Source organism: Camponotus vicinus, unplaced genomic scaffold (assembly GCF_025532165.1).
Source record: "Camponotus vicinus isolate PSW18456_S1 unplaced genomic scaffold, iyCamVici1.0 SCAF_3, whole genome shotgun sequence".
Taxonomy (NCBI): Eukaryota; Metazoa; Arthropoda; class Insecta; order Hymenoptera; family Formicidae; genus Camponotus; species Camponotus vicinus.
This window is the reverse complement of record NW_028141967.1, coordinates 9,049,050-9,056,549: the sequence shown is the minus strand read 5'-3', so window position 1 is coordinate 9,056,549 and position 7,500 is coordinate 9,049,050. Positions and strand designations below refer to the sequence as shown.

Genomic DNA, 7,500 nt, shown 5'->3' with positions numbered 1-7,500 from the left:
GTAATAGGAGACCAAACATCACTCAAGTCCGCAGCAGCACGCTCCGGAACATCTGGGCGCCAACAATCCACCGAACCCGCCTCCAACACAGGGGTCCAAAACTCAAGCTGCTCCGCAAGAGTAGGATGCGGCAAGCCATCCGCATCCCCATCCAAGATCTTATGGGCAGCCTTCGACATATTTGTCCTCCACAACTGCTGCATACGACGGTACTCCACTCTTCTGGCCCTCCTCCCGGACAGCACAGGAGCCACACGGGGCCCACGAGCAGCCCGACTCCTCTCCGTCAACACCAAATCGGGGAAACTGTTGGTCCACCAGTCATCAAGCGCCTTATCAGGCGACCGTCCCTCCATCACACGAGACACCGCCGTACGGATCCACAGACCACCATACATTTCCGGGACAATATCGTCCTTCTTGGCACGGAGCCAATCCATCACAGCCACAGATAGGGGGGGCGACTCACCCACAATCTCCTGTTCAGGGGCCACCACAGGCGGCGACCAGGGTCTCAAGCGGCTATCATGCTCCTCAATCTCGCGCATTAATCGTTGTTCCTTGTATGATGCAACAAGATCTTTATAGGAGCGCTTCCTCCTGGCCCCCTTAACGGCCTCCAGCGATCGGGTACCACCGTGCTTCTCCAGCAGATACACATTCATGGATCTCACATGTACAGGCGCCGCAGCCTCCTCCATAGCAAGGAGTCTGATCTCCTCGTCGTCCCAACGCGGCTTAATCCGGGCAATATCAATTTCTTCATTGTACTCCACGGGGTGTGCCTTCTTCTTATGAACACCAAGACCTATCTTAGACAGGTATGACCGCAAACAGACATCGCAGACAAAGCGCTCCGGACTTCCAGGCATAGAAATATTGCTATCACCAACAACATCAGAACATCCTGTAGACGGACCATCGCAATCATAATTTTCATTGGGGGGAGGCTCCGAGGTACCTCCCCAACTATCTCTCTCATTATAATGTGTAGTAGCACCAATGAAATAAGCGACAGACGGGGGTGCTAACCCCGAACGTCGCATAATAAGGAGGGTCGTTACTTTGTTATCGCAAAGGATGATGAACTGCGGCCGGATTTATATGCCCGGGGAAGGGCTCTTTGGCTCCGGCAGGTGACAAACCTCCTCCCCCGTACTAGTAGCAACTACAACTCATCGACCAGTGCAATCAAGAAAGAGAGAGATACACCATATTAGTATTTAATCAAACGTGACTTGTCTCTCAGCTTACGCTGCAGGATTAAGCAGGCAGACACATCAAGGGCCGAATGGTCTACCGAAGACATCCCAGCATTAACACAGTTGTGGCACTTGCGTACGCCGCCCCTATTAGGGCACACTCTAGATTCATGGCCGCCGCAACAGTGGCCACAGATGTCGGAGGCAGCCCGACAGTTCTTCGCAATATGGCCAAAGTTAAGACATTTGAAGCACTGTAAGACACGCACATGGTCCGCAACTCTGCAGGAAGACCAGCCTAAGTACACCCGCGCCTGGCTCATCAGTCTGTTCCTTATCTCAGAAGACACCTCAATGATAGCACTGGTATTCTTTCGGTTCTTAATGGGAAACCAATAGACCAATTTAACGTCACCTTCATTCGTGCTCTCCAAATTCTGTTTAACGAGATCTCTAAGAAAATGTTGCTTATCTGTATCGGCAGGGATATCTCTGATCACCAGCCTGGGATTGAGTCTATCAATGTGCTTCACATCCATACCAATCTCGTCTAGCATCGGCTTAAGCTTGCTCAGATCATCTCGCGCCGCCACAATACGGACAGATTTATTTTTACCTTTGACGAGACGGTCAATCCTGATACCAGATTCGCCAGGCTTAATCGAACTAAGAACCGCATTACACATAGCCGATGAATCAGGAAGCCTGCTATCCATCCGATCACGAGGGACCACTTCAATGGTCTCCACAGCACGACCGGAGCCCGGACCAGCCTCGACGCGACCAGATAGAGGGGGAAAGGGCGACACCCCAGCACCAGACGCCGCAACTGCGCCCGCGTAAGAGCGACCACCGCCATGAACTTCAGTCGCAGCCCCCGAGACGCCCGCAGAGAACCGCCACTCCTCCATAACCTCGCGCACCGCCACACTCGCCGATTCGCGTATCATGTCCGACATCTCGGCACCCGCGGAACGCTCAGAGCCGCCACCACGTCCCGACCTCATCATCCTCCATATTTTTGCCGTAGTGTCACGCTCAACCTTGACCTGAATATATGCTCTCGTCAGCCTATCGACAGCCCCCCGGTACGCCGCAATGACCTCCTCCAGCTCTTTTTTCTTGACAGAGGACTCCTTACTAACTGCGTTAATAGAGGCAAAGCTATAATCGTGCCCGGACAGGACGTTTTTAATGTCCAGCAAATCCTCGTCACTTAGCGGCGGGGGTCCCAATTCAGTATCAACCACTGATTGAGGTGGCGACACAGCCACACGCTTCGCACCGCGCGGCAGCGCGTCGTGGCCACGAAACGCAGAACCTTCACTGCTGGTACGGAGGCGAAAATCCTCCATCCTTGGGGGTAATGGGCCCTGCCTCAGAGGGGGGGTCCCCCCAGGACTACTCATTGTCCACAAACTAACAGGCCACAACAGGCGAACACCACAGCGCAGCAAAAAAGACTACACGAAAATTGTTTAATTTTTACAATTTAAACAATAAAGTCGCAGGCAAAACACAAAAGACCGATAGGCACGAGTCCAGGTCACCATCCGACGAGAAAACCACCAAGAAAAACAGGGGTCGTAATGAGAGCCCAAAATTCACTAATTAATAACGGCTAAAACAGACGAAAAATGGTAATTACGGAGTTAAAATCACTAAATCAGTCGCTAATCAATCGAATTCCGCATAGAGAGCTCGTCCGTAACAGATATCTCACTCAACCAATCAGGAAAAAAGTCACTAAAGTATGCGGACTCGCCTTAAGCTTGAAAATCAGCCTTTACGAAATGCCCATCAGAGAATGCCCAACAACAAGATGGCGGGCCCATGCGCTCCACATATATAACGAAAATCCGTCTTTTTCGGGCTCTAATTAAGTAATCCGCACAAAACAAAGCACTGGGCGTACAGAATGACGTCCGCAGAATTCAATAATACTATTATTTTCGTCCGCAAGGCAATAATAACGACACATAAAGGCACCGAAAACCGAGTATGTCAGATGACACGCGGCAACAGTTAAACGCGGAAAACCACGCATTTACCGCACAACACACTCGTGGATGGCACGCAGCGTGTAGCCCGTCAAAAACTGCATCCACTGGTCACTAGCTGTCAATTCAGGTCACACTCTAAACCACCGAAAAGGAACTTTGAACACAGAGCGATATGACATACGTCCGCCACCCTTAAGAGAGTCATAGTTACTCCCGCCGTTTACCCGCGCTTGCTTGAATTTCTTCACGTTGACATTCAGAGCACTGGGCAGAAATCACATTGCGTCAACACCCGCGAGGGCCATCGCAATGCTTTGTTTTAATTAGACAGTCGGATTCCCCTAGTCCGTGCCAGTTCTGAGCTGAGCGTTGAATGGCGGCCGAAGAGGACGACCACGACGGCTCGCGCCGCCACGGAAGCCTCGCAGCAAGGAAGATCCGCGGGAGGCCAAGGCACGGGACCGAGCTCGGATCCCGGGACCGGCGCGAGAACGCCGACCGTTCACCTCGCCCAGGCCCGGCACGTCAGCCAGACCCGCTTCCCGACCAAGCCCGACACGCCCCGCTCCTCAGAGCCAATCCTTATTCCGAAGTTACGGATCCAATTTGCCGACTTCCCTTACCTACATTATTCTATCGACTAGAGGCTCTTTACCTTGGAGACCTGCTGCGGATATGGGTACGAACCGGCGCGACACCTCCACGTGGCCCTCTCCTGGATTTTCAAGGTCCGAGGGGAAGATCCGGACACCGCCGCAACTGCGGTGCTCTTCGCGTTCCAAACCCTATCTCCCTGCTAGAGGTTTCCAGGGAACTCGAACGCTTATACAGAAAAGAAAACTCTTCCCGGATCTCCCGACGGCGTCTCCAGGTCATTTTGGGTTACCCCGACGAACACTCTTACGAGGGCCCGAATTGTATGCGGTTCCGCTGCCGGGTTCCGGAATAGGAACCGGATTCCCTTTCGCCCGACGGGCGTGTGTCATTATATACATATTATAATCTTTCGTTTTCGACACTCGAGTATATTGTACGCCGTCATTGACATAGGATTTCTCCTAGGGCTTAGGATCGACTGACTCGTGTGCAACGGCTGTTCACACGAAACCCTTCTCCACGTCAGTCCTCCAGGGCCTCGCTGGAGTATTTGCTACTACCACCAAGATCTGCACCGACGGCGGCTCCAGGCAGGCTCACGCCCAGACCCTTCTGCGCTCACCGTCGCGACCCTCCTACTCGTCAGGGCTTCGTGACGACTCGAGGGAGACGATTGCCTCGCGAGAGAGCCGCAAACGCGGTCCGACGCGCGCAACGCTCCCGTCGCCGCCCCACTTGCCGCTGACGGCAGAGTATAGGCTCGACGCTTCAGCGCCATCCATTTTCAGGGCTAGTTGCTTCGGCAGGTGAGTTGTTACACACTCCTTAGCGGATTCCGACTTCCATGGCCACCGTCCTGCTGTCTTAAGCAACCAACGCCTTTCATGGTGTCCCATGAGCGTCGAGTTGGGCGCCTTAACTCTGCGTTTGGTTCATCCCACAGCGCCAGTTCTGCTTACCAAAAATGGCCCACTTGGCACTCTGATCCGAGATGCTCGTGGCTTCATAATTCAAGAAAGCCAGAGATCTCACCCATTTAAAGTTTGAGAATAGGTTGAGGTCGTTTCGGCCCCAAGGCCTCTAATCATTCGCTTTACCAGATGAGACTCGCGCGCGTTCCGTGCGGAACGGCCGAGTGCCAGCTATCCTGAGGGAAACTTCGGAGGGAACCAGCTACTAGATGGTTCGATTAGTCTTTCGCCCCTATACCCAGTTCCGACGATCGATTTGCACGTCAGAATCGCTACGGACCTCCATCAGGGTTTCCCCTGACTTCGTCCTGACCAGGCATAGTTCACCATCTTTCGGGTCCCAACGTGTACGCTCTGGGTGCGCCTCTTCTCGCGTTGAGAACGAGACGCCCCGGGAGTGCGAGGCCGCATCGCGACGCGGCCCATCCTCCCTCGGTCGACGGCCAGGGCCGACCTTCACTTTCATTACGCCTTTAGGTCTCGCGACAAGTCCCAATGACTCGCGTACATGTTAGACTCCTTGGTCCGTGTTTCAAGACGGGTCCTAAGAGTACCCAAAGCAGTAGCGTCGCCGACCGGTATCCGTCCCCCGTGAGAGAGACGTTCGCAGGCCTGTCGAAGGTGATCCGTACTTTAACCAACAGCGGGCCAGGACCGGGGACGGCGCAAAGTCCGTAACCTCCGAGTACCGTGGCGCGCGCTTGCGACGGCCTCGACGCACCGTGTAGAAGTGCGGCCTGATACCTTGCGCGTACCGCCGAGCAGCCGGCCGGGCGACCGAGGGTTTGTCGCGTGCCGTTTTACCGGCGACGCGACAGTCACCGCACCCGGGCCGTAGACCGACACCCAGCGGGTCGCGACGTTCTACTTGGGGAGAAGTGCACGACGACGACAGCCGGACATCGGCGCACGGTAGCGTGCCCGCGCGCGAGCCGCGAGGACTCCGCGGGACATCGCCCACCGACGCGAAGCCAGCGCCGCTGACGATGAATCTCCCCGTTCGATCTTTTGGGTTTCTTAGGTTTACCCCTGAACGGTTTCACGTACTCTTGAACTCTCTCTTCAAAGTTCTTTTCAACTTTCCCTCACGGTACTTGTTCGCTATCGGTCTCGTGGTCGTATTTAGCCTTAGATGGAGTTTACCACCCACTTAGAGCTGCACTCTCAAGCAACCCGACTCTAAGGAGAGATCCTCCCGAGACGCGCACCGGTCGCTACGGGCCTGGCACCCTCTACGGGTAAGTGGCCCCATTCAAGATGGACTTGGACGCGACGCGACGCCTCGGGATAAGCGGATCCTCCCAAACACCACATTTCCCTGCGGCGGAACCGCGGGATTCGGTGCTGGGCTCTTTCCTGTTCGCTCGCCGCTACTGAGGAAATCCTAGTTAGTTTCTTTTCCTCCGCTTAATAATATGCTTAAATTCAGCGGGTAATCTCGCCTGCTCTGAGGTCGTCAGAGTTTTGTAGAGAAACTCTCTACAAAGTGATATAGAGAGATAGAGGGAGTGTGCGGTGGTGGAGTTATTGCGCTAAGTAGTATCATTATTGTTTGTTAACTACTACTATTGTTAGCGGTAACGCACCGACCGATATTGCGCGCGCGGCACAATCTAGTCTTGTTTCGCGGGGACGCGAGAGAGGAGATAGATATATTATAATATCGTTTTGCGCTTCTTTTCTTCCGTCCCTCTAACTTCCACGATTATAATAACACGGCGCGGCGTAATTATGATGCGCGCGCGCGCGTGTATATATATAACGGGCGCGGTATGGAATCGATTCGACGAGTACACGACGACGCGTGCCGGTCACAATCTTCGTTCGAAAATTTCGTGGACTCGGACACGCGGTCGGCTCGCGATTCATCCGCTTTTTTAAGGGTGGATTTCTCTCGCAATTTCTCTCCCTCCGCGTACCGCCGGACGACGACTGTGCGCGCGCCGCGGTTTCCCTTCTCCATATATTTTTACCGTAAGGTATCTCGCGCCGCGAGATAGGAGGCGAAGCCTCGCGTGTAATAAAAGGCGCGGTATCGCGCGAGCGCGCTGGCGCACCGAGAGACCGAGAGAGAGTCGCACAGCGCGACGACGCGATCGGAAGAGACAACGACGCGCTAGAAAGACGGACGCAGCAGAATGTGCTGCTGCGCCGCTTTCTTTTTGCATTTTATTCGCCAACTACGAGATCACTCGTAGAGAGCGAGATCATTCGAGTGTCGCGCGTCGTTCGTCGTCGTTCCTCTCGCTTAAACTTTTCGCATATTCTCTCGTGTGTCGTCGTTGTGTATATCTCCGCCGACAACTCTCTCCATATCATTCGACAGCCTCCGGGCGCCGCTCGCGCGCGCTTCGCTATCCTTTAAACGCTTTGTGCGTACACGCGCGCCTCTCTCCTCCTCTTTATAACTCCTCTCGCTGCACACACCTTCGGTGTCATTTCAGACGACGCCAATCGACGACGGCCTCTCGTCGAACCCGTCGCCAATACATACTGGGAGGGTGACAAAGAGGCTCTAGTCTCTCTCGGGCGAACGTCCAACGATCGCTCGTACGCCGTTTACGCAATGCGACGGGGGCACAGCGACGACAGCCGACGACATTTCGTCGTTTCACGGCTACGCCGTGGCTCGTCAGCTTGCGTAAGGGCGCAAGCAGTTTAGGTTTGTTAAAACGACCCTCAGCCAGGCGTGGTCCGGGAATTGTATCCGTGGACCGCAATGTGCGT

At 54.4% G+C, this 7,500-nt stretch overlaps 1 non-coding gene and 1 pseudogene across 1 annotated transcript in view; both read right to left on the bottom strand.

Annotated features, from left to right (window-relative positions):
• Positions 1 to 3,843: 3,843 nt before the first annotated feature.
• On the bottom strand, positions 3,844 to 6,206 carry LOC145969492 (large subunit ribosomal RNA; annotated as a pseudogene).
• Positions 6,207 to 7,446: 1,240 nt separating this feature from the next.
• Positions 7,447 to 7,500, bottom strand: part of LOC145969535 (5.8S ribosomal RNA) — a 155-nt gene continuing 101 nt past the window's right edge. The window contains exon 1 of the ribosomal RNA XR_014438156.1: positions 7,447 to 7,500. This exon is cut by the window's right edge and continues 101 nt beyond it. This is a non-coding gene — a ribosomal RNA (5.8S ribosomal RNA).